This window comes from Alosa pseudoharengus, unplaced genomic scaffold (assembly GCF_046254945.1).
Source record: "Alosa pseudoharengus isolate Yale_2024_CS ecotype anadromous, Long Island Sound unplaced genomic scaffold, YU_APseudo_1.1 YU_APseudo_1.1_scf_18, whole genome shotgun sequence".
NCBI classification, from domain to species: Eukaryota; Metazoa; Chordata; class Actinopteri; order Clupeiformes; family Clupeidae; genus Alosa; species Alosa pseudoharengus.
Genome location: NW_027468650.1, coordinates 6,096,676 through 6,121,973, shown reverse-complemented (window position 1 = coordinate 6,121,973; position 25,298 = coordinate 6,096,676). Strand labels below are relative to the sequence as shown.

The following is a 25,298-nucleotide window of genomic DNA, read 5'->3' as shown; positions in this document are numbered from 1 at the left end:
ACTGTAGATGATGAACTCCCTACATACATCATAATTTCATGTTAAAAAGCATTAAAATGACAGTTTCATTATTTGTCCAGTCCACACAGGTTTAGGTGATGAATACCCTTACATCTTTACTTATAAGAGACTCTGCCTCTCTGGGATGCTCTTTTTCATACCCAATCATGTTGCCAGTTGCCCTAATTATTTGTGAAATATTCCTCCTTATGTTTTCTTTATTATTACACAACTTTTCCAGCATTTTATTGCTCCCATCCCAACTTTTTTGGAAACGTGTTGCTGGGATCAAATTCAAAATGAACATATATTTTCCATGAAATAGTCAAATTTGTCATTTTCAACATGTTGTCTGTGTCCTTTTTGCAGCTAAATATGACCTTATGAGATATGCAGAATATTAAATTTTGGTTTTATTCGCATTTCGCAACGTCCCAATTTTTTCTGATTTGGAGTTGTAGGCTATAGCCTGAAAACAGGACTGGTTGTTTTGTCCGGTCAGCTATGCTGATAACCAAAATGTTGAACTACCATCTGAAGCTGTGATTTATTACTTAATATTCAATGCTAACATTCTTCTTCCATGTTCTGTTCTTTCTCACAGATTGATCCATCTGTGATACCGCTAATGAGTGATGGTGACTTGGCAAAGTACATTCCTAAATCAGGGGACTGAATAGCTGTGGTGGCCTTTTGTAGGCGATCCAGCACAGCCAGTATTTCAAGAAGAGACCATATACTGACTCGACTACGCCGAAGACTATCAGCTACACCAGGTGCGAAGCCTTCAAAAAATCCAACTTGGATTGGGAATAAGAGTGCAGAAAAAAGAGAGAGGCGGATTGAATTAGGATGGATGGATTTTGATTCTAAACAACAGCAATACAAGCAGGTGAAGGCAATTAAAAATGGAGGAACCAGACATTAGACCATTGATAAAAACCTAACAGTGGAGGAAGGAAGGGTCATGGCAGAAAATGTTTTTTTTTTTCAGACGGGGCATCAAAGAACAAAAAACTCTCATGTTACCATTCTGAAATTCAGTCTTCACAGATTGAAGTGGAGATTTCAAACACTATTGAGCAACTGTACAACCTCAGTTGTGTTCGAATACTACAACTGTATCTCTGCACCAAGTTAAGGGATGTAGAGATAGAGGAAGACATCCATCCCAAAACCCCCCAGAGCTCAACTTCAGTTGCAGATGTTGCAGAAAGTTCTTTTGAGATCAGGCAGTACTTACCAGAACCAGATAATGACTATGTTGTCAACATCGAGATTCCCACAGACAATAACATGGACGACACAGAGGTTTGGACTGGCCAGTACACATTGGCAGGAAATTAAGCTTCCCCTGTTACAGTGTCTCTTGTTCTAGATAATATGACCCCTGCTGATTCATCTCCATTTGCAAAGCCCGTCAGTGATCTTGAACCGCCTCTAGGCCAACCATTAGTTACAGGGGTGGAACCCACAGTTGCAGGAATAGGCCTACAGCACACTACCTCTTCAACAGCCAGTGAATCCTTGCCATGTAATACTGTGTATTCCTCAGTTGTTGACCTGACCACTACTGAATCTCCTCCCCAAGACTCTTGGACAGGCCCGTCGCTAGAAGGCAAGCAAACCAAGCTATTGCTTGGGGCCCCGAGCTGGCCAGGGGCCCCAAGACAACGACTAGTTAAGAATAAAATGCAACGACAAACTGTGAGCGCCTCTTTGATAGTCAATGCAGTAAAGTGCAACAACACTGTTACCGGCAATACCGGGATCCCCCTCAAGGGGGCCCCTCTCAGTAGTCGCTGACAGCAGCCAGCCAGTTTGTGATCTCTGCTGCCGGGAAAATATAAAACCTCGCAGTCATAATGAAGCGGAGGTATGCGTCCGGAAGCCAGAAAAGAAAGAAGAGAAAGGAAGAGGATGACAAGAAAAAACAAGATAGTGGTAAGTGATAAATTACACTGGATAAAATAGCTCTACTTGTCTTGTACAAATGGTGTAATGTCGCACCAGGAAGGCTAGCCTAGCAAAAACATTTTTTATGTTAACTACCTGCCTGACGGCCCATGCTCCTTGTAACAATGTAACAATGGCAGCTGATTCTGGTGAGCACTCTGTTTTGGTGCTGCTGGATCTCACCGCTGCTTTTGATACCATTGATCATGCTATTTTAATTAGAAGACTAAGAGAATGGGTTGGCATAACAGGTCCTGCTTTGGACTGGTTCATATCCTATTTGTCCAACAGGACATTTTTTGTTTCAATAGGTAATTGTACTTCCTCTACCTCAGCTATTACTTGCGGTGTTCCCCAAGGTTCAATTTTAGGACCAATATTGTTTTCCCTGTATATGTTACCTCTAGGCCACATAATTTGCCGCCATAACATATCATTTCACTGCTATGCTGATGACACACAGCTGTACCTCTCAGTCAAACCAAACATGCTTAACAAGCTAACTGTACTGCAGGATTGCATAGCTGATGTGAAAGACTGGATGTCTCAGGATTTCCTACAGCTTAACTCTGACAAAACAGAAGTCCTTTTCATTGGCCCTGACAAAGTCTATAATCAAGCTAAGACTTTTCTTGGAAATTTAACCTCAAATAACAAGACTACTTCTATAAACTTAGGGGTTTTATTTGATACAGATTTAAAATTTGACCAACATGTAAAACTCCTTGTGCAGTCCTGTTATTATCAACTGAGAAACATTTCCAAAATCAGATCAATGCTTTCTTTAAAGGACACAGAGAGAATTATACATGCATTTGTCTCATCTAGACTTGATTACTGCAACGCCTCATTCACCTGTTTAAATCGTCATTCCATCTCTCGTTTACAAACTGTTCAGAATTCAACAGCCAGACTTTTGACAAAGTCTAAATTTAGGGAACACATCACCCCAGTTCTGGCCAATCTTTACTGGTTGCCAGTGAGTTTTAGGATTGATTTTAAAATCCTCCTTATTACCTATAAAGCATTGCACCTGACTATTAAACAGATTTATTAACCCCCTACTGTCCAGCTCGGCCCCTCAGATCCTCCAGCCTGGGACTTTTAGTTGTTCCAGAAAGTAAACTGTCAACTAGGGGTGAACGATCATTTGCAGTTAGAGCACCCAAGCTTTGGAACAGCCTCCCTTATAACATCAAATCTGCACCATCTATGGCTGTTTTCAAATCTAGTCTATAGACCCACTTATATAAAATTGCTTTCCTTAAATAGTGAATGATTCCACTCATGTCTCTGCTAATTTATTACAGTGCATGAAAATGCACTGTACTGTTCTTCCTAGGCTTCTTCTTCTTATTACAGTGCATGAAAATGCACTGTACTGTTCTTCCTAGGCTTCTTATTCTTCTTCTTCTAACGCATTTAATGCAGCTTCAACCGTTTAACGTAGAAACTTCATTCAAACTATGTTACGTAGGTCTTACTTAGGACACCCGGGCAATGTATTTTTCAACTTTGTAACTTTTATACTTTTTAAACTATTAATTAAAAACTGTTCAAAATTTCCCCATAGACTTAACATGGGCTGATGACATCACAATAGAGCCGTTAAGCAATTAGAATCCTATGGCAGGTGTTCGGGCCACCTACATCAACTGCCAGTCACAGGCTTTAAGCATACAAACGGGCCCTATTAAGACTACACATCCTGTTCAACTGCTTCCTCTGCCAAAAACTGTTTCAAAATAAAAGTCCTCACTACAATATATAGTTGCATGCTAGCATGTTAGTATGCTAGTTAGCATTTTTAGCATAACTGCTAAAAATGATTAGCTAAGTTAGCTAAGTAACATGGTTAGCATAGTTATTATGCTAGCATGCTAGTTAGCATAGTTAGCATAACTATTAAAAATGATTAGCTAAGTTAGCTAAGTAACATGGTTAGCATAGTTAATATGCTAGCATGCTAGCTAGCATTTTTAGCAAAACTGCTAAAAATTATTAGCTAAGTTAGCTAAGTAACATGGTTAACATAGTTAGCATGCTAGCATGTTAACATGCTAGTTAGCATTTTTAGCAAAACTGCTAAAAATGATTAGCTAAGTTAGCTAAGTAGCATGGTTAACATAGTTAGCATGCTAGCATGTTAGTATGCTAGTTAGCATTTTTAGCATAACTGCTAAAAATGATTAGCTAAGTTAGCTAAGTAACATGGTTAGCATAGTTAGCATGCTAGCATGTTAACATGCTAGTTAGCATAGTTAGCATAACTGCTAAAAATGATTAGCGAAGTTAGCTAAGTCACATGGTTAGCATAGTTAGCATGCTAACATGCTTGTTAGTATAGTTAGCATAACTACTAAAAATGATTAGCTAGGTTAGCTAAGTCACATGGTTAGCATATTTAACATGTTAGCATGCTAGTTAGCATAGTTAGCATACCTACTAAAAATGATTAGCTAGGTTAGCTAAGTCACATGGTTAACATAGTTAGCATTGCTAACATGTTAGTTAGCATAACTACTAAATATGAAAACATTAACTAAGTTAAGTAACTTGGTTAACATTATTATCTTTGATAACATAGTTAGCATAACTGCTAGCAAACATTAAAGCCATTCCAACTGTCAGTTATCGTCAATTATCTACCTAAATAATTTAACCATTTAAATTATCCACCTATTTAACCGTTCAATCATTCCAACTATATTAAACCTTATCTACCAAGCAAATCATTTAACCATATAAACTATCCACCTATTTAACTGTTCAGTCATTCGAACTATATTAAACCTCATCTACCTAGCAACCAATATAGTTTGTTTTTACTCTGTATGATATTTTACATCATATTTCTTGCATTTTCATGCACTGTATTTCCTTCAGGAAATGCTTTTCTAGTCTGTTCTTATTATTCTTCTTCCGACCAAATTTGACGTTTAATAACACTAAAACCACTGAACCGTTTGACGTCATTCAAACACTCCTACAAAGGTCTTGTAACGGACAATTGTACAAAGTATTTTTTACATTTGTGAACTTTATACCTTTTGAGATATTTACGATAAAAGAGCAATAAATTCCCATTGACTTAACATTGACCGCTGTGGCGGCAACTTTAAGCATTATGACGTGACCTCCAGCTGAAAGCAATTAACAGGTGAACGCGAGCTACCGCTGGAGCTGTGAATCTTCTGAACGTCTTCGCCTGCTGTGCCGTGGTCACTTTATTTGCTCGAGGCACATCTCTCTAATTACAGACAAGGTAAGTGTTTCGGTATTTGAGTCATTTATGTCGTCAAACATTATGTAACGTTACCGTTATATGTATGAAATGATGGGTCACAAATAACTAAACTAACGTTATAACGTTAGGTAACGTTAACGTTGGTGAAATAGTTGACGTTAGCACCTTGCTATGTTGATATGTATTATGTAAGGAAACCCACTGTTGATCAACGTTAATATGTCGTCAACTTTACAGTGACCTATTAGCTGTAGCCTAGGTTTCAATAGCTAACGACAATCAAACGTAACGTTACATTTGTTCATTAGGCCTACTAACCAGCAGCGTTTTAACTAGAACGTTAACGTAAACCAGAGAAGTAACGTTAGGCCTACAGATACTAGGCTCTGGTTCTATTCAACATCAGGTCACTTTCCACAGGTGTATAGAATCAAGCACCTAGAATAGATTATGAATGCAGATTGCGTGGTGCTTGATTATAGCCTAGGGCTAGGCTGTGTGAAGGGTCCTGATAAAACCCAAGTTAGCTACTTGTTGATGGTCATAACGTTATAGCTTCTACCGTTCACATTTTAGTTAAAGTTAACAAATATATGCTCCTGTTTTTATTTTAACAAATGTTTAACGTTGTACACCGCTTGTTTGTGTATCAAATAGGCCAGGCTACGTGTCATTCTACGCTCCTGATTCTTACGTAGAAGCTAGCCTAAGTAAACACTTATCACGGTATACTATAGTTCGTCTATTGATGGGTTTCATCAGGTCCCTTTCCACAGGTGTATACAATCAAGCACCTAGATTATGAATGCATTGGTGCTTTATTAATACTCCTGTGGAAAGGGACCTTATGAAAGCCATGAATAGGCTACTGTTAGGAAATGGACAATACGACTAAAGTCTTGTTAAAACACACAACAGACGTTGAGCTAATTTATAATGTTTGTGTTGTCAACAAAGGCTACAATGTTTACTTGGCCTACTCATTTCTGCATTGTTCTGGTCTATAAATTAAAGTGTAGCCTGGCACGTAAATCAAACTTTTCAGTTGTAGTACATTGTAATCTGTAGGAAAAAATGTGGCTGACAGACCTAGCAAGCTGTTTAAGTTATAGCAGTTGGTTATCAAGATACTTAGTATCAGAATGATCTGTCCTTACTCATATGATTATCAACAGCAACAACAGACCCTTTGCCTGCAAATTTTTCTAAGCTGTTTACGTTTTATACTTAAAAAAATATGATTAGCTATCACCTATACTAAAACTGAAAACAATAAAACACAGAATTCTGCTTTGTTTGCAATTTAATATTATAGGCTAGTATTTAACTACCAGTAGCTTGATGGTGCAACAATTGTATTGTAGGCCTACTCTACCTTTTTTTAATGGTCCTAGAATTGTTGAGAGAATTGTTTAAAAAGCTTAAACTGTTTACCATGTTAGTCGTTAGGTTATAATGTGTCAGCCTAATGTAATGTAACAACTTCACTTAAATACCTTAGTTGTATTGAACAATTGTACAATTGCAGACATTCCTTGTTTTGGTATAACTATTAAACTTGTTTGCTTTTTATGCCTTTTAGGTTCCAGACCAGACCAGACCAGTGGTGATGACCGTGTATGACATTACGTGTGTGCCTGTCTGTGTGCACACCTGTCAACCATACATCTCTGACAATGTTGCTAGCAACATACCTACTAACATACATTCTTACAAACATGTGACCATATCTCAACATATCTGTGCACATACCATTTAACCATACTGAGACTTATCTGAGATCTACACTGAGACATTCTGAGAACTATATTGTTGTGTGAGTACTATACTCACTAACTATATGGAACATGTATACCTGTGAAATCATATTTGTCAACCATTCATACCTTTGAATCATACCTGTGCTGTAACATCTGTGGAACATAGCTGTGCTATTAGACCTCTCTTTTTAGACCTGAGCTGTGCTGTGTGAAAAATAAGATTCTAACCTAAGTTCTGTCTAAAACTGATCATCTGAAGGGCTGACTCTTTTATTCTTCAGTGTATATATCACCATCAAATTTGACCTAATACCATTAATTGAGGCCTCTAGCTGTTGCTGCCAGTTCAGAGTTACCACTGATAAATAGATCTGTCTTAGGATAATATGATTGGCATTATCAAGTTCTGTATATACACAACTGTGATTTTTACTTCAAGCTTACATTGGTAAGTGTTCATTAGTGTATTCTGAGTATCATTCTGCTGTATTAAAACAAAGAATGTTGATCAATATTGAATTGACCATTTATTTTTACTGACTGTCATATACTCTAAGCTAACATCTAACCAAGTAAGTGGTTTTCAAGAATACATAATCAGACTGTGTAATCTGAATAATCATACTGTAAGTAATATGTTATACGCACCAGCTTTTTTGCATTTACATGCAATGGTAATTCCCTGGAATTGCATTTTCTAGTTATTACAGTGCATGAAAATGCACTGTACTGTTCTTCCTAGGCAACTTCTTCTTATTATTATTCCGCTTACCACTTTTTCTAGACGCAATTTGTCTTAAACAGTTTAACTTAGAAACTTCATTCAAACTTTGTAACGTAGGTCTTCAAACAGATCGGGTTGCTATATCTTTTCAACTTTGAAACTTTTATACTTTTTAAACTATTAAAGAAAAACTTTTTAAAAATCCCCATAGACTTAACATTGCCGATTGTGACATCATAATACGGCCTTTAAGCAATTAGAATCCTATGGCAGGTGTTCAGGCCACCTGCAGCCTCAGGCTTTAAGCATACAATCTGGGTCAATTAAGACTACACATCCTATTCAACTGTTTCCTCTGCCCAAAACTGTTTCAAAATAAAAGTCCTCACTACAATAATCCACTGTTAAACAATGTAACCCATTAAACTACTGAACTTTTTACATTCAACTTTTAAACGGTCTACTTTTAAACTATCATTAAACTATTTATCTATTAAACTAGCTGTATATCAACAACTTTTAAACTATCTACATTCAACTTTTAAACGTTTAAACTATATACATTCACTAGCTGTCTATCAACAACTTTTAACTTGTCATCAACTATGTCAACACTTTTCATCAACTATGACTCCTACCCACTGTAGCTAGTTAGCATGGTTAACAAAGTTAGCATGTTAGCATTGCTAACATTGTTAGCATTTTTAACAAAACTGCTAAAAATGATTAGCTAGGTTAGCTAAGTCACATGGTTAGCATAGTTAGCATGCTAACATGTTAGTTAACATTTTTAACAAAACTGCTAAAAATGATTAGCTAGGTTAGCTAAGTAACATGGCTAGCATAGTTAGCATGCTAACATGTTAGTTAGCATAGTTAGCATAACTGCTAAAAATAATTAGCTAAGTTAGCTAAGTAACATGGTTAGCATAGTTAGCATGTTAGTTAGCATTTTTAGCAAAACTGTTAAAAATGATTAGCTAAGTTAGCTAAGTAACATGGTTAACATAGTTAGCATGCTAGCATGTTAGTTAGCATTTTTAGCAAAACTACTAAAAATGATTAGCTAGGTTAGCTAAGTAACATGGTTAGCATAGTTAGCATGTTACCATGCTAGTTAACATTTTTAACAAAAATGCTAAAAATGATTAGCTAGGTTAGCTAAGTAATATGGTTAACATAGTTAACATACTAGTTAGCATAGTTAGCATTACTGCTAAAAATGATTAGCTAAGTTAGCTAAGTAACATGGTTAGTATAGTTAGCATGCTAACATTGCTAGCATATTTAACAAAACTGCTAGAAAATGTTAGTTAAGTTAGCTAAGTAACATGGTTAACATGTTAGCATTGCTAGCACTGCTATAAAACATTAGCTAAGTAGCATGGTTAACAGAATTACAAATCTTAGCATAACTGCTAGCAAACATTAGAGTCGTTCTAACTTTCAGTTATCGTCAAATATCTACCTATACACAGCCATTAAACTATTTGAATATCAACATTCATTAAACTGCTATAAAACGTTAGCTAAGTAGCATGGTTAGTAGGTTAGCATTGCTAGTACTGCTATAAAACATTAGCTAAGTAGCATGGTTAGCATAGTTAAAATTCTTAGCATAACTGCTAGCAAACATTAGAGCCATTCCAACTTTCAGTAGTCGTCAAATATCTACCTATACACAGCCATTAAACTATTTGAATATCAACATTCATTCAACTTCCAGTCTGTCAACAACTTTTAAACTATTTACCTTCAACTTTTAAACGGTCTACTTTTAAACTATCATTAAACTATCTATTAAACTAGCTGTCTATCAACAACTTTTAAATTATCTACATTCAGCTTTTAAACAGTCTACTTTTAAACTATCAACTTTTATTAACAGTACACTACGGGTGACCCGTATTCGGGCAAATACAGTGCCCCCCACCTCCCCCCAACAACCCCCATGCATTTCTTTGCACCTTATCATGAACTACCATAGTCATGCTATATACCATTTTAAAGCTGAGAAACTCAAGAATCGATATATGTAAAGCTTTCCATTAATTAACATATATTCGTGTGTAAAATATAAGTTTATCCCGATATATAACATATCAGAATACCCCCCTCCACCACCCCCCAAAGTTGCTGCGTTCATACTTTGTCACTTGTCTGTATGGCCGTACCAATAAGTTAGCCCAGCATGCTTGGTCTTGAAATTTTCGTAAGAATCCATAGATGTAAAATATCTACATTGTTTTATTGCCAATATATTGAGTAGTTGTACACGCCAGTACAAACAAAACAGATACATACGAAAAGAAGCGAAGTAAAAACTTATTTTTCGCGGAAATCCAGATATTTCGGTTTTACTTCCATTATTGTCACTGGATTCACGGTACTCCGCGTGTTCACGAGGCTCTTCTGATTCTATCGATACCCATTACATGTCTGTAGGACCAATGAGAGTCGAGATAAATGCCATCAAAGCCAATGAGTCACGTAAGCGATGAATCTGACAACCAGTCTTTGATGGTCATAGCGCTGCGTCTGAGTGGGGCCAATGAGATGGGACCTAGATGTCCGTGTAGCCAATGAGGAGAGCTTTCTTTAGACATGTGACACATCGTCACATTCTACTTCCCTGTCGGCTAAACTCAAGGCGCATAGCCCATGCGTAACCAGATTCCGAAGCAGTGGTTTGGAAGTTTGTTACTAAACAAGCAAGAGACATGTTTTTGAAGGTTTTTGTTCGTAAAACATGCCAAAGAGACAAAAAAAGACGAAACATGACGAAGAACCCGAGGACATTGAAGATCTGGAGGACATCGATGAAGGAGAAGAAAGCAATTTCTCGGAATGCGACTCTGAGGAGGAGCAGAACTTTTTAGCTGGGAAGGACCCCGATTTTGAGCTGTGAGTAGACTACTTATATCCATATACAGTTACAGATACAGTTTAGTTTGTTTTTGTAATGTTTAGTGCATAGTTTTTCATTTAGCTTTGTTTCATAGTGTGAACAGTGTGAACAGTGTTCTGGTACCTGGGGGGAGGGGAGTTAGGTGAGAATGCAGTGTGTGTTTGTGTGTGTGTGTGTGTGTGTGTAAAAGAGAGAGCAGGGGGAGGTGTGACCTGAGTACACACATTTATATCATTTGTATAAGTTGTTGGGAAGGGTTTTCATATACTTTAGTGGGTCTGAGCCTAACTTCCATCTGTACAATTGTTTCAGTGACAGCGATGAAGACTGGGCCCCGCCAAGCAAAAAAACAAGAGCTGAGGATCGATCCTGTGTCTGAGGAAGAGGAGCCGGTGGCCGAGACTATTTCAGTTGTTCATAACACGTTCCATTTTGTTGACCGTGGTTGCCAACACAAATACATTTCTATTGCATTGAATGTGAATCATTTGATGTTTCGTTTGCCAGGGTATTGTTATTTTTTACCTTTGTTTCATTTTATAATACAAATGTTCACTGCATTACCTTGTTTGTCCTTTTTTCATGGAAATCTCAAAGGCGTAGGAGCAAAAGTAAGAGTTTCAGGTCAGATAATGCTTCTCTGGACTCATGGCACAGCCACTGCAAAGCACTCCAGGTACAAGCAACATGACACAGAGAGTGTAACCTTTCATTTGACACCAAGATCATGGTTCTACATAAAGGGGTTCTTGTATAGGAAGAGTTTTAGTTTTGGGTAACCAAAGGTCCTTTTGGAGTCTCCAAATGGACACTTAGCAAAACGCATGTGTATGCCCACACAAATATGAGTCCCACACAGTCATACTTCATCCTATAAGGATCTACTTTGACATACAGATTCACAAGACCTGGTAGTGGGCCTCAGTGGTGTTTTCAAGAGAACATAAGTGACCAAGAGGGCAGAATGTGGTCATTTCTAGAGATGTACATAACCGCCTATAAAAAAAACTATCATTCTACCCTTTGCCACTCTCTGATAGTTCATCACACAGTCAATCTATTGGTACCAAAAAATTCTACAAGGCCTTAGCTTTCCAAAGAGGTCAGGCACTTGATTGTAAGTCAAAGTATGTGGCAACAGGGCCATTTTAAGTAGGCGGTGTGCAATTTCGAGGAAAAACTCAAAATAGGGGTGGAAATGTAATTAAGCTATGCAACCACCATGTCTATCCTAGCATCACCGTAGTAACCATCTCTGTATTATCTGTTTAAACTATACATGATATTTTACATCACAACTTTAGCATTTTCATGCACTGGTAATTCCTTGGAATTGCATTTCTAGTTCTTATTATTCCATGTCTTCTAACGCAGTTAATGCAGCTTCAACCGTTTAACGTAGAAACTTCATTCAAACATTGACGCGTAGGTCTTAATTAGGACATGTGGGCTTTGTATTTTTCAACTTTGTAACTTTTATACTTTTTAAACTATTAATTAAAAACTATCAAAATTTTCCCATTGACTTAACATTGCCCTTTATGACATCACAGCAATTGGAATCTTATGGCAGGTGTTCAGGCCAGCTGGCCCAACTGCCATTCTCAGGCTTTAAGCATACAAACTGGCCCTATTAAGACTACACATCCTGTTCAACTGCTTCCTCTGCCAAAAACTGTTTCAAAATAAAAGTCCTCACTACAATATTTCACTGTTAAACAATTTAACCCTTTAAACTACTGAACTTTTTAACTGTTCAGCCATTGTAACTGTTACTTGTCATCAACTATGACTCCTACCAGTGTTGCGCGGTCTGCCCGAAATTAAGCGGTCGCCCGCGGATGACCGCGGTCACCCGCGGTTATGAGTCATAAACAAAATATTTTAATGATATTCGGGTCATTTGCGGGCGGGTCAGTTAAAATTAATTAAATATATATTTTCTACAAATAGGCCTACTTAAAATATCACGAGAAAGCTAGCATCAATACAGTAAAGCATCAATACAGTAAAGTCAACAGTAAAGAAGCAAGACGCGAGTTAAAATAATAAAGACACCCCTTCAGGAAAAGCGATATAGGCTATGGTTATGGGCTAGGCCTACTTCTTGCGAAGCCATTTAAAAGTATGACAGCCAAAACGGGCAGCCTGCAGGAATAAATGTTATGGCACAGACTACACAGCCATATCTACCGGTATGTATAGGTTCGCGCATGCATAAAAGTTACCTTAGTTCGTTGTGTTTGTGACTTTAAACAGTGGATGTGCTTTAGTAAAGCTTTGTGTTTCATTCAGCATTATAAACCAGTTCTTACGCTAACGTTTTGACCAGCAATGTATCTCTCTTGCCTACCTCGCCTCACCATTTCTGTTTTCGAAAGAAAGATGTATGTCCATGGCCTTCAAATCTTATCCTAGTGTTCTTATCCTTTGTGCGTTGCGTGCGTGCTTGCGCTCTTATTCTCATTCTTTCTCCTGCGCAAACATTATGTCCTGCATGCTTACTGCGTGTAGTTCTACTGCATCAAGTTTCGTAAATAAATTAGTTTGTTTTTACAGAAATGGCCTACTGTCACACTGCATGCAGCCTATAACCAAAAGCACACATTTTGTAAATAAGCGGGTCGGATCGCGGGTCGGGTATAATTTTGTCCTAATTAATATTCGCGGTCCGAGTTGCGGTCGGGTTGATTAAAATATCGGGCGACCGCGGGCCGCTTGTGACCAAACCCGCGCAACACTGACTCCTACTCACTGTAGCTAGTTAGCATGGTTAGCATGCTAGTTAGCATTTTTAGCAAAACTGCTAAAAATGATTAGCTAAGTTAGCTAAGTCACATGGTTAGCATAGTTAGCATGTTAACATGATAGTTAGCATTTTTTACAAAACTGCTAAAAATGATTAGCTAAGTTAGCTAAGTCACATGGTTAGCATAGTTAGCATGTTAGCATGCTACTTAGCATTTTTTATAAAACTGCTAAAAATGATTAGCTAAGTTAGCTAAGTCACATGGTTAGCATAGTTAGCATGCTAGCATGCTAGCTAGCATTACTGTTAAAAATTATTAGCAAAGTTAGCTAAGTCACATGGTTAACATAATTAGCATGTTAGCATGCTAATTAGCATAAAATTATTAGCTAGGTTAGCTAAGTCATATGGTTAGCATAGTTAACATTTTAATATTGTTAGCATGCTAGTTAGCGTAGTTACTTGGTTAGCATTATTATCTTTAACATAGTTAGCATAACTACTAGCAAACATTGGAGCCATTCCATTTGTTAGTTATCGTCAACTATCTGCCTAAATAATTTAAAAATTTCAATTATCAACCTATTTAACTGTTCAGTCATTCCAACTATAGTAAACCTTATCTACCAAGCAAATAATTTAACCATATGAACTCATCATATTTTTGCATTTTCATGCACTGTATTTCCTTCAGGAAATGCTTTTCTAGTTATCATTATTATCATTTCTGTTTGTTTATTTTGTCTTGGGTACTATACTGTATACCTTTTATATTTTCTTTTTTATATATATTTAGTTAAGTTTGTGTTTGTAGTTTGGTAGTTTACTATTTTATCATTTTTATTATTATTATTATTATTACTATTATTATTATTATTGTTGTTATCATTACTATTGTTTAGTTTTTTGCTTTGTTTTGTTTGTTTGTTTGTCTGTAGAGCACTTTGTGCTTTGTGCTTGAAAAGTGCTATATAAATACATTTTATTATTATTATTATTATTATTATTATTATTATAACAAACTAGAACAGTTAGCGCAACTTTTTTTTCCCGAACGGACGGAATATGGTTACATACTGTGTAATATGTTTATTAACGGGATAAGGAAGACGCAGATCTGTTCCAGAATCACTGTTTATCATATTTAATGACATAACATTGCTATAGTTGCTATTGAAATGTGATTGATAATGACTGACTGACTATTATTTTGTTACATGCTTCAAATGTAAAGCACTTTGAGCTGCATTCTGTGTATGAAAGGTGCTATAAAAATAAAGCTTATTATTATTATTATTATTATTATTATTATTATTATATTATTATAGCTTTGTAATAGGTTTTGATGAAGGTGGCATAGCTTCTCTGCTATAGGCTACTAATCGACCGTGATAATCTATTTACCAAATGGGGGTTAGGAAAACCACACGATAAATTCCGTGCATCAAAGCAGACTGGAACATTCATGTCTAGCAGTATTCATGCACGCCAGCTGTTTACTGTCTTTAAAGCACGGGGTGCGTCTGTCTAATTCTCAAACAGCAGAATGCTTAAATGCTATGTTAAGATACAAGTAGGCCTGGGTCAATGTATAACATTAGCTTGGGATGTTTTTACAGTAAGCATTGGTAGTTGTGAAAGCAGCTGCATCCCTTCTAAATATCAAAATATGGAAATGCTAACTTCTTTCTCCCTCAAGGTGCTTTGCTTAAATTTCTCAGCCCTCAGGCTCTTCCTAAGGATACCTCCACTGATGAAGGTAGAGTGAATTTCTCTCGCTGAGCTGTTAATGACCATTTCGAATATGCTAACAGTGAAATGGTCAAACGTACTTCACAGGTAATCTCAGATTTTTTTTCAATTATTTTCCCAGGTACACCATCAACTTCATCCTCTATTCATGAGGAAGAAGCTGACATTGGATTTTATGGTACGGTGGTGTTTTTGCAAATGTTCAAAATTTTCAAAACTAATGCACAGCATATATATGCAACAGCAGTATTTGCACTGTCAACATTTTTTATTTATATAAAGTGTGGGTGAATTTAAACTGTATGGCTATGCTGTGGTTCCTGTAGGCTTTGCGTGCGGTGGGTGGGTGGGGGCCTCCATGTCCATTTTGCTTGGGGCCCCCAAATTCCTTGAAACGGCCCTGCTCTTGGATGTTGCAGCCTTCTGTTGTAGACTCTTTCCCTGAGTCAGACAGTGACCATGCGCCCAGTGTCACGTTAATCATACGTAGAGGACACTGTCTCTCTGATCTTATCAAGGCATTTAAAGATCCTCATGTTTTAGAGTCAGAGATCTACATGCGATTGCCTAATGGTCAGCTTGAAGAGGGAGAAGGAAAAGGATTGTTCCGTGATTGCATCACAGAATTCTCAGAATATGAGGTGCCAAATAAAGATAATCTAGTCCCATTACTCTCACAAATGGGTTATAAGTCTATAATCCAAGCACCAATGTACATCATTGAATGCTGGCGCCCCGTAGTTGATACCTTAGCCCGCACTCTCCCGATCGATGTGCTGCATCAACTGTTAGAGCAAAAAACAACAACTTCGAAGGCCGTGAAGGAGCTTCTCCAGTTCCCAGATGCGATGACCGCAATACAGCATGCAGTTGCTCGCCATCTGAAACGTTACATTGTGGAAGCTGACCATCAAACTTTTCAAAACTTCCTGAGGTTTTGCACTGGCTCAAATTTGTTCGGGAGGAGCCCTTAGGGATGATTGACAGCAATTAACTCACCTGTCTTCCGCCGCCAGGGTATTTAAGCCGGCCTCCTTATCCATACATCACACGCCGCGGCGCTCACAAAATTATCCCTCCTCCTCCCCCTACTCCTCCATTTCACTGATAGCCCAGTTACACATCCTCCTTACATTGGGGGGTGCAAGCGGCCATCGCTCTATCACAATCTCCGCTTCAGGCATTCCAGCCAGCTACCATGCCAAACACGCGCTTAGCTTATTCACTCAGTATAGCAATCATGCCGACGGGCGAACTAGTGAATTGCCTGTTGGTTACTACAATTACCCAGACCTCAGAAATGATTTTAATAGTGTGCTGACTAGTTTTGTCTGGGTAATGGATATAGTGTAGATTGTCTCATCAGCTACATAGGGTCAGTTTGCAGTTCTCAATAGTTTGGTTAGCTTTATGAAAAACTGCCATGCCTCAAAAAAGGTGACAAGTTGGTAAGCTGTTCTGATACTAAACAACTCAGGTTATTTAGTTGTTAAATAATAATGTTAAGTAAACTGTGAATATGTGCAAAACATTTTAATTTTGAATGACACATTTTGTAAACATTCCTGGATAAAACAGGTGTCAACTTTCTTTTTAAATTCTTGCACAAGTGTTTAAAACAAGCAGTTGTGAATAACACATTTTACAGGTTTTAGTATAGCAAAGAAACAACAAATCTTATTTTGTTTTATTATGCATATTTTTTTTTTTCTGAACCATGTGCAATGTTTTACATATGGGCAGATGTTTTTTAGATTAAGAGCAAACATTTTTAACAGGGTTCTTTATATATGCCCTGTATTCCTTGTTATGCTGAGGAACTGTTACTTGTTCAACTGAAAAGCAGTGCCATTTAAACAATAAATAATGTAGTGTTTTTGCAGAAGTCATCTTATGTGTACTGTACTTTTTATTACTGTATTTAAGCTGGGGCATACATCATCTGTTAAAAATAAATAGATTCAGATCCTAGGCTATTTTTCTTCAGATTTACTGTAAACACAGGTGAAAGGGATGTCTGTTTGTTTGTTAGTCTCTCTCTACAGACACCTACTCAATTAGTAGTGGATGAACAAAGTCCCTCAAAGTAATGTACAATTCCTGTGCCTGTGGACAGTTTGAAGAAAACTCCAATCCCCTCTCCAACATCACATTTGCGCAAAAATCAAAGTTTTCTTTACATACAGCTAAATCACCCGCATTAACAGGCACAAGAAGATCATCAGCTCCCCACAAATGTGATGCCACATACATCAGATCAGGTACGCCAGACGGCACACTCGCGTTTGTAGAGGGGCGGATGCGATGTGCGTTCCAGATTTTCATGATGCTGTTTAACTCGTCCTGAAAAAAGGAAATACACATAGGTCAGTGATATTTAGAATCCCAAGAAAACCCCGAATGTTTGGATGAAAGAAATGTATTGTATTTAAGATGTGCAGTAAAACAAAATCACTTCGGATGGTGAAAACTTTCCTTTACAAACAATGAAGACGCTCTCTATCTCTAGGCTATTCCGTCCCTCTCTTTATTTATATTAGAGGTTATCTAATATATTAGTGTGCATGCATTAGCCTACTTAGCTTAATGGGTCCCATGAAACACAGCTGGATTAACGCCTTGTCCAGATAGTCCCCTGTGAAAAGACCTTAAGCTCGCTAAACATCTGGATCCAGTGTTCAATTCCTTGTCTTCTCATCGCTCCCCACCAACTTTCTATTCTTTGGTTAGCAGTGCTTACTCCTGTTAAAAAACTTCATTATCCTGCTATTGTCTTCATCAAGTACACCTGCATGTCTCTCAAGACCACATTCTCGGTTCCCATGTCGGTGCGCAAAAGTCTTGGATAGCCCCCCACCCTTTCTATCGCCTCTGTATAGTAGCCCCCAACCACACGTGGATCACTATTTGTGAAGGCAGCCCTGAGCTAAATAATCTTTCTGCTATATCCATCAATGCAACCATTTATGCATATGCCATAAGGCTTGAGCTTGTCATAAGAATCGATGTGCCATATGAAATTGCCAAAAGTATTGCCTGCGTCTCAGTCGTCGTCTGCGGCGGCACTGGGTGCTTTCAGGGTCAACTGCGCTGAGAATGATGCGCACATCTTCTTTTCTCACGCGCAAACCATGTTCTATACATTTATAGTACATCCAGCAGTACCCATGTAACCTCCCAGAGCCTTGGAGTTAGTTCAATATGACCTAAATCGTCATACTCACGACGGCGGAGACGATTCGCCCTCAGCATCCTTTTTAATGTGCTTAAACTCATAACCATGCCATGCTGGGTGGCTAGAGTTCTCAATATTTCCTTATACGCCATGCCCAAACCATGGTATACCCTGACCAGATCCATCTCAAAGGCTACGAAATGGAAATGTAAGCTACTCGACCAGTTTCCACTATCTCCTGGATTGTTGACTAATAGCCTTTTTGTGCACACAATTTATTCGAGCACACGTTTTAATTATTCGTGGGTGCATTTTTTAGCTTTTTTTAGTCTAACTTTTTATTAATTACGAAACTAGACACTCTAACACACCTTATGTGATTTTGGGAACTCTGTGATGAATGGAAATTAAATATATGACGATTGAAAACTCATGAAAACGCAAGATCTGGACATTTTATCTGGACGTTTGATCTTAACTCGGCTTTTGATGGTTGCCGCTTTGTTTTCAAATCAGTCACTGATTAGTCTATCAGTGACATGCACGCCAGGTCAAAATCAGGTCATTTATTTTCGTGGGTTTATCACTAGGTGGCAGGTCTCGTTAGATCTCTTCCCAGAAACTTTGCAGGCAACACTTCTTAGGTGCTGAAGGGAGAAATGAAAAAGTCGAAGAAAAAGATATTGCAGCAGGTGCGTTTTCGCCAGACAACGCTGGATGAGTCCACCTTTCTACTAAGACAAGATGACTCTGACCACAACAGGTCAAAAACATTATAAGGAGTGACTGAACACCGTGCTGAGGAGGGAGTTCCATCTCCACCACGAGCCGGGCCTAGCGAAGTGGGTGGTAGGCTGAGTCGCGCTTGCAAGAGGGCACGCCCTTGCCAGAGTGCCGAATATGCCGGTGATAGTGACTCATAAAAGACGCAATGTCTCCATTTCTAGAAAAAAAAGATTTTGATGAAAATTAGCCACTGTTTAGCTTGGGATTTCTCAGGAACAGAGGCGTGTAGAAATACACGGTTTGCACCCACTGAGAGCTTAAAGTCTCACCTTTTAAACGAGCCATTGTATGTGTTCATAGCTATAACACAGAATATGCTGTGGCTGTACAAAAATCATCAACAATGGTCTAGATTGCTGGCAGTCTAGGACAAAGCTTCCGAAAACAGCTTGGCATTCAATGAGTTAAGTTCCCATGGTAAGTTTCCGGAAATTTACCGGAAATTTTCCGCCCCTTTGCAACCCTAATTCCGAAGCATCTATATAGCCTACGAGAGGCGTAGTATTGTAGAGATCAGCACTGCGTGTGTACCCGTGTGTGTGTATGTGTGCTTATGACATTTGCTGGTCGTTTTAACCTTGTAAACGTCATTTTTCAACCAGTTTTCACGTAGGGGGGAGGGCCTAGGAGAATTTTTTTTGAGCCGGGGGGAAGCCCCTGGAAAAATAATTTTGACCAGGAGGGAGGGCCAGGCAGAACATTTTTAACCCGATCGACTGGCGACCGCCCCCCCCCCCCCCGTTAAATATCGTACAGTCCCTAAGCCAGGTGTTTTCAACCAGTGGTCCGCGGCCATCAGTATTTTCCCCACGAACAACGGACGCAGCTCTCAACTTGGCCCGTAAAATGTGAACAGTCTAGCGACGCATTTCATGAAGGCCCTTTTGGACATGTCAGTTATTTGTACCATTGTAGAACTGCATTTCGTTTTAGACTATTGGTATTTAATTTGTGCATTGACAATAAAGTTGAATATCATATGAACTAAAGATGACAAATCGTCCATATGTAGAAGAAGAAACATTCACAAAAATCCATGGCATGGCCTCTCTTCTTGATAGCTGTTAAAAACTGCATGGAAATGACAGGGATTGTTTTGTTTGTTAATAAATAAATAAATAAATTAATGTAAAACTGATACCTTCTGCTTGCCCCAAATACAATGTAGCCTACAGGTGTACATGACCTTTCATCAGTCCAGTTGCAATGGATGAACTGTGATGAACTGCCCTACTTGTGATTGTTTAGAGATTTTAAAGGTTTTATAACAATTAGGGCTGTCAAAATAACTGATTAATTTCGATTAATTAATTTGAGAAAAAATAACTGATTAAAAAAAATAACGCAGATTAATCGATTCCGTATGACATTTGACCCCGAGCCGTTGTAGTCAGTAACCATTAGACTGTAAAATGAATGAGAGAGAAGAAAATGTGCTGCCTAGATCATTGATTGGAACATTTATGGCCTGATGGTGTTGATAAAAATAAAGTGTTGATTAAAATAAAGTCCTCTGCAATGTCTGCAGCAAGGAATTTGCATATCACCGGAGTTCATCAACTCTAAAGTCGCACATCAATGCAAAGAAATTGTGTTGACATTGAGCGGAGTGTTAATTTATTTTCATTGTGTCCCCTAGGTTATATCTGTGGCCTGAAATACCTTGTATGTGAAAAACAACTTCTTTCCGAAGCACTTTTGCATTTACAGCGGGGAAAATAAGTATTGAACACGTCAACATTTTTTTCAGTAAGTATACTTCCAATGAGGCTATTTGCATGAAATTTTCACCAGACATTAGTATTAACTCAGATAATCCACCCATATAAAAAAATCCAAACATTAAAGTCCATAGGTCGAGTTATGTGCAATAAAGTGGAAATGACACAGGAAAAAAGTAATGAACACGCCTGCTGAAATTTCTTAAATACTTTGTGGACAAGCCTTTATTCGTAATGACAGCTTTAAGGCATTTCCTGTATGATGAAACTAATCAGTCACAGTATTCTGGTGTGAGTTTGGCCCATTCTTTTAAACAGATAGTCCTTTATATTGAAGATTTCAGGGGTCCCTTTTGTGAATCCTGATCTTTAGTTAACTTCCAAAACTGTTCAATTGAATTGAAGTCAGGGCCTTGATTTCCTTTCTCTGAAACCAATTGAGAGTTTCCTTTGCTGAATGCTTTGGATCATTGTCCTGCTGGAAAGTCTAGCCATGTCTCATCCTCATCATCCTGGTGGATGTAAAGATTCTCCTAGAACAAAATGACTCCATTCATCATTCCTTGAACTGTATGAAGTCTGCTAGTACCATGAGATGAAAAACAGCCCACACCATGATGCCACCACCTCCAAACCTCATTGTTGGTATGGTATTTTTAGTGTGATGCACAGTGCCATTTCTCCTCCAAATATGGTGTGTAGTATGACATCCGAAAAGTTACATTTTTAACCAGAATACATTTTCTCAGTATTTCATAGGATTGTTCAAATGTTGTGTAGCAAACTTGCAACGAGCTTCGACATGTTTTTCTTCAGCAATAGAATCATGCTGGATGAGCGTGCATAGAGGCCATGGCGGTGGAGTGCATTACCTATGATTTTCTCTGTAACAATTGTACCTGCTGCCTACAAATCTTTCTGGAGCTTTCTCAGAGTGGTCCTTGGCTCTTGGGCTACTCTTCTGACTATCCTTCTGACTTCCTGGTCAGAAATCATGCAAGGAGATCCTGTGCGTGGCCAGTTGATGATGTAGTGATGTTCCTTCCACTTGCAGATAATGGCTCCAGTACTGCTTGCTGGATGATTCTGAAGTTTTGAAGTGCATCTGTAACCAGTTCCATTGATATGTTTTGCAACAATAAGGTTGCAAAGATCTTGGGAGAGCTCTTTGCTTTTACCCATCATGAAATGTTTCTTGTGACACCTTGCTAACAAAAAACCTTTTTATAGCCCACCAGTATGTACTAAACCAGTTTATATCAATTTGCACAGATAGGAGGGATAATTTCTCTAACTACTTATATATTCCAGTTTGTTCCTTGCCATTCCTTGCGTTTGTGTACTGCTTTTTCTTGTACTTTTTGTAGCGTGTTCAATACTTTTTCCCCTGTGCCATTCCACTTTTTTACTCATAACACTACTTTTAGACATTAATGTTTGGATTTTTATATATGTGTGGATTACCTAAGTTAATTAGCCTGGCGGGCCATCCTATATCATTGACATGTATAGTCTGGCATCGAATCATTCACCTCGCTTAATCCAAGGGGCGGGCAGAGAATTGTCTTTCAAACTGCCTAGGCATGCAATAGGCCAGCGCTACGACCATATCCGTATCCGGTCGGCAAAACGGCAAATACATCCTTCTTCGAAAGGAATGACTTAAGTGCATTGTGTTGATCTACTTTCAAAGAAAAGCACAAGTCCAACTCCTCCAAAGTTGACGCCAACGCCGATTCAAACAACCGCTCTTCGTTTGCCATAGCCACCTTCCTTGTTGTTCACCGTCGCAGGATGTCGTTATCCTGTTAAGCGCGCCTTAAGACTCTCTAACGAAATAGAGCGCTGTGATTGGCCGTCATCCACGGTGTTAAGCCAATAGAAATTCCTATGGTTCGATACTAGACGTAGAAGCTGAGCAAATTAATTTGCCGCCGCTAGGGTGCGTCTAGATTTCTAGGCTATAAGTTAATACTAATGTCCGGTGAAAATTTCATGCGAATAGCCTCACTGGAATTATACTTACTGAAAAAAATGTTGACGTGTTCAATACTTATTTTCCCCGCTGTATTTCCTCAGCATATTAGGTCATATCATAGATTATTATGGGCATTATTAAAATAATAATAAAAGATTTTTTGATCTTTAATGTCACTAATGCTGACATTAAAGTTTTAAAATGAATAAATTATTAATTTGAATTTAAATATTTCAAATACTTTCACAGCAAAAATTATATATGCGATTAATTTAGATTAATCACAGAGTATGTAATTAATTAGATTATTTTTTTTAAACGATTGACAGCCCTAATAATAATGTTTCAAGTGCTACAAATCTATTCACCTTCGCAGCGTCAGCAGGCTACTTGCTGTGCAGCCTGCACACACACACACACACAGGTGCATACACAAAAGTTTCAAGAGTGGGGGTGGAGTAGAAGATGGATACAAATTGATTAGTGTGATTTATGTTCGCGGAACGGATATACAGGACTGAGCGGCGGTCATATTTTGTACCGCTATGCGGTACATCTAGTTCTCTTTGCTTCTGACTTTCATCATATTACTCTTTTTAACATTAAACTTAAAACGATGGTTCGGAGTAATTTCACCCTAGGGTCCTTTGCATCATGAACTTGAGCCAAACACCCCCCCAGAAGCTTCTTTCCCTTGGTCGAACATTGGTTGAGTTAGCGATATCAGGCTCATGGCTTAGTGCAGGTGCTAACAGAACCAACGGTGTATCTCGTAAATTACCCCACTAATAATGCCCGGAATGATACCAAACTTCTACAGTTGTACAAATATGTTCTATACTCGAGGCATTGGAAAGTTTGTAAGTACACCAGGAGTTTATTGGGGGCCAAGCAGCGAAGCTGCGAGGACCTCATTGTGTTTCTACGTTTTCCTATTATTATTATTATTTGCAATGGAAGTCAATGGCAGCCCATAGAACCGTCTGGTAAAAAGTTGGGAAATTTGGCACACTAATTGGGGACGGTCCCATGATTCATGTCACCAAGTTTCATGTCGGCAACTCGAACCCTCTAGCGCCACCAACAGGCAAAAGTTGGAAGTGTGTTCACTCACGTAACTTTTGACCCCTAGGTCCGATTTTCAAAAGTCAGGTATCGTTGGAATCCTTGGACCAAGCCGAGTTCAACGCACCCTATGACGTCATTTTCCACCATGATGGATTTTCCGCCATTTTGGATTTCATCAAAAACACTTATAACTATCTTCCGTCCCGGCGCAACTGACTTTGTATACTCGCGCGTTTGTCTTTCCTATTTTGCAGTCAGCGCATATTGGAATTTTCCCTCCACAGGTACATGCCTGTAAATTAGGGAATTCGATTGCGCCCACGGGGGCGGTTCAGTGAAAAGACGGGGCGTGTTCCGGCGCAAACGTTCACTGTTGATATTTTGCAGTTTCAGAAAACAATTCCGCCACAGACCAGGAACTCCCTGGTCTAAAGTCTGTGGCGAAAATGCAGATGCTATTTTAAGGGCGCATGCATGACCACAGGCCTGCATGAATGAATGCGTTGCACACCAATCTACAGACACCCCCGTGCACAGACGGAAACATTCAAAGCCTTGATAATATTTGTCCATTTCCCGGTTTTGTTCGTGCATTGGTGACCTAAATATTTAGTAGCCTATAAAGTACAACATCTACATGCAATATCTTTACAACAATGCCTAATTACGACCTATTAATCTGGACAACTTTATAGGCTACAGCCCTATAAAGGCTAAAGTTACTTTTAGTTTTGTTCCAATTTACCGTTGTGTAAGGTTTTAAGCACCATAATTTTGCCTACCTTGTTGTAGCCCATCTGAAATAACTCCAAGCTTTGCTATGTTCCCTCCATCCTTTCGTTATTTTCAAAAAACGTTTTATATCCATGATGGCCTTGAAGTGTTCAGTAAGTGAATTAGCTTAAATCAGCTTTTTATGTGCTGTTAACCAGCAACAGATAGTACAAGAAAGCAGCAAGTATGGTTACAATTTCTGTACAATTTCTGTAGTTGCTGCATCCATTCATTGTTATTCTCTCTCCTGCTCAAATAAATGTTGTGCGTGAATTAAGTTGATGATAATGTGTTTACAAACTCTGCTTTACAGAAAATATTGTAAATAGTCTACTGTCACGCAGTTAAAGGACAATTCCGGCGCAAAATGAACCTGGGGGTTAATAACACATTTGTACGAGTTCGACCGTTCGCTGGGATTTATTTTCATGCTAGTCGAATGTGACCAGTTTTATTGCAAACCGCTAATTAGTGTTTAACGCTAGCCTTCGGGGCACACGTACAGTAGAAAGAAATCGCTATTTCTATACCACTAACAAGGCTCAAAATAGCACCACACTTACACAGTAGCATAATGAGGGTCTCTACATGTAAACCGAAGCATTGAGAACTTTGTAAGTGTACAGGCAGTTTATTAAAAAGAAACACATTACCGTTCACGTCTGGTTCACATACAGGCAGGCGCCTTGGGAAAACGAAA

The 25,298-nt window shown here is 38.4% G+C and overlaps 1 long non-coding RNA gene across 1 annotated transcript; it reads left to right on the top strand.

Moving 5' to 3' along the window:
• The first annotated feature begins 10,241 nt into the window (after positions 1-10,241).
• On the top strand, positions 10,242-11,155 carry LOC143131593 (uncharacterized). Its single transcript, XR_012988131.1, has 2 exons — positions 10,242-10,591; positions 10,908-11,155. It is a non-coding gene; the product is annotated as an uncharacterized LOC143131593 (long non-coding RNA).
• The last annotated feature ends 14,143 nt before the right edge of the window (positions 11,156-25,298 follow it).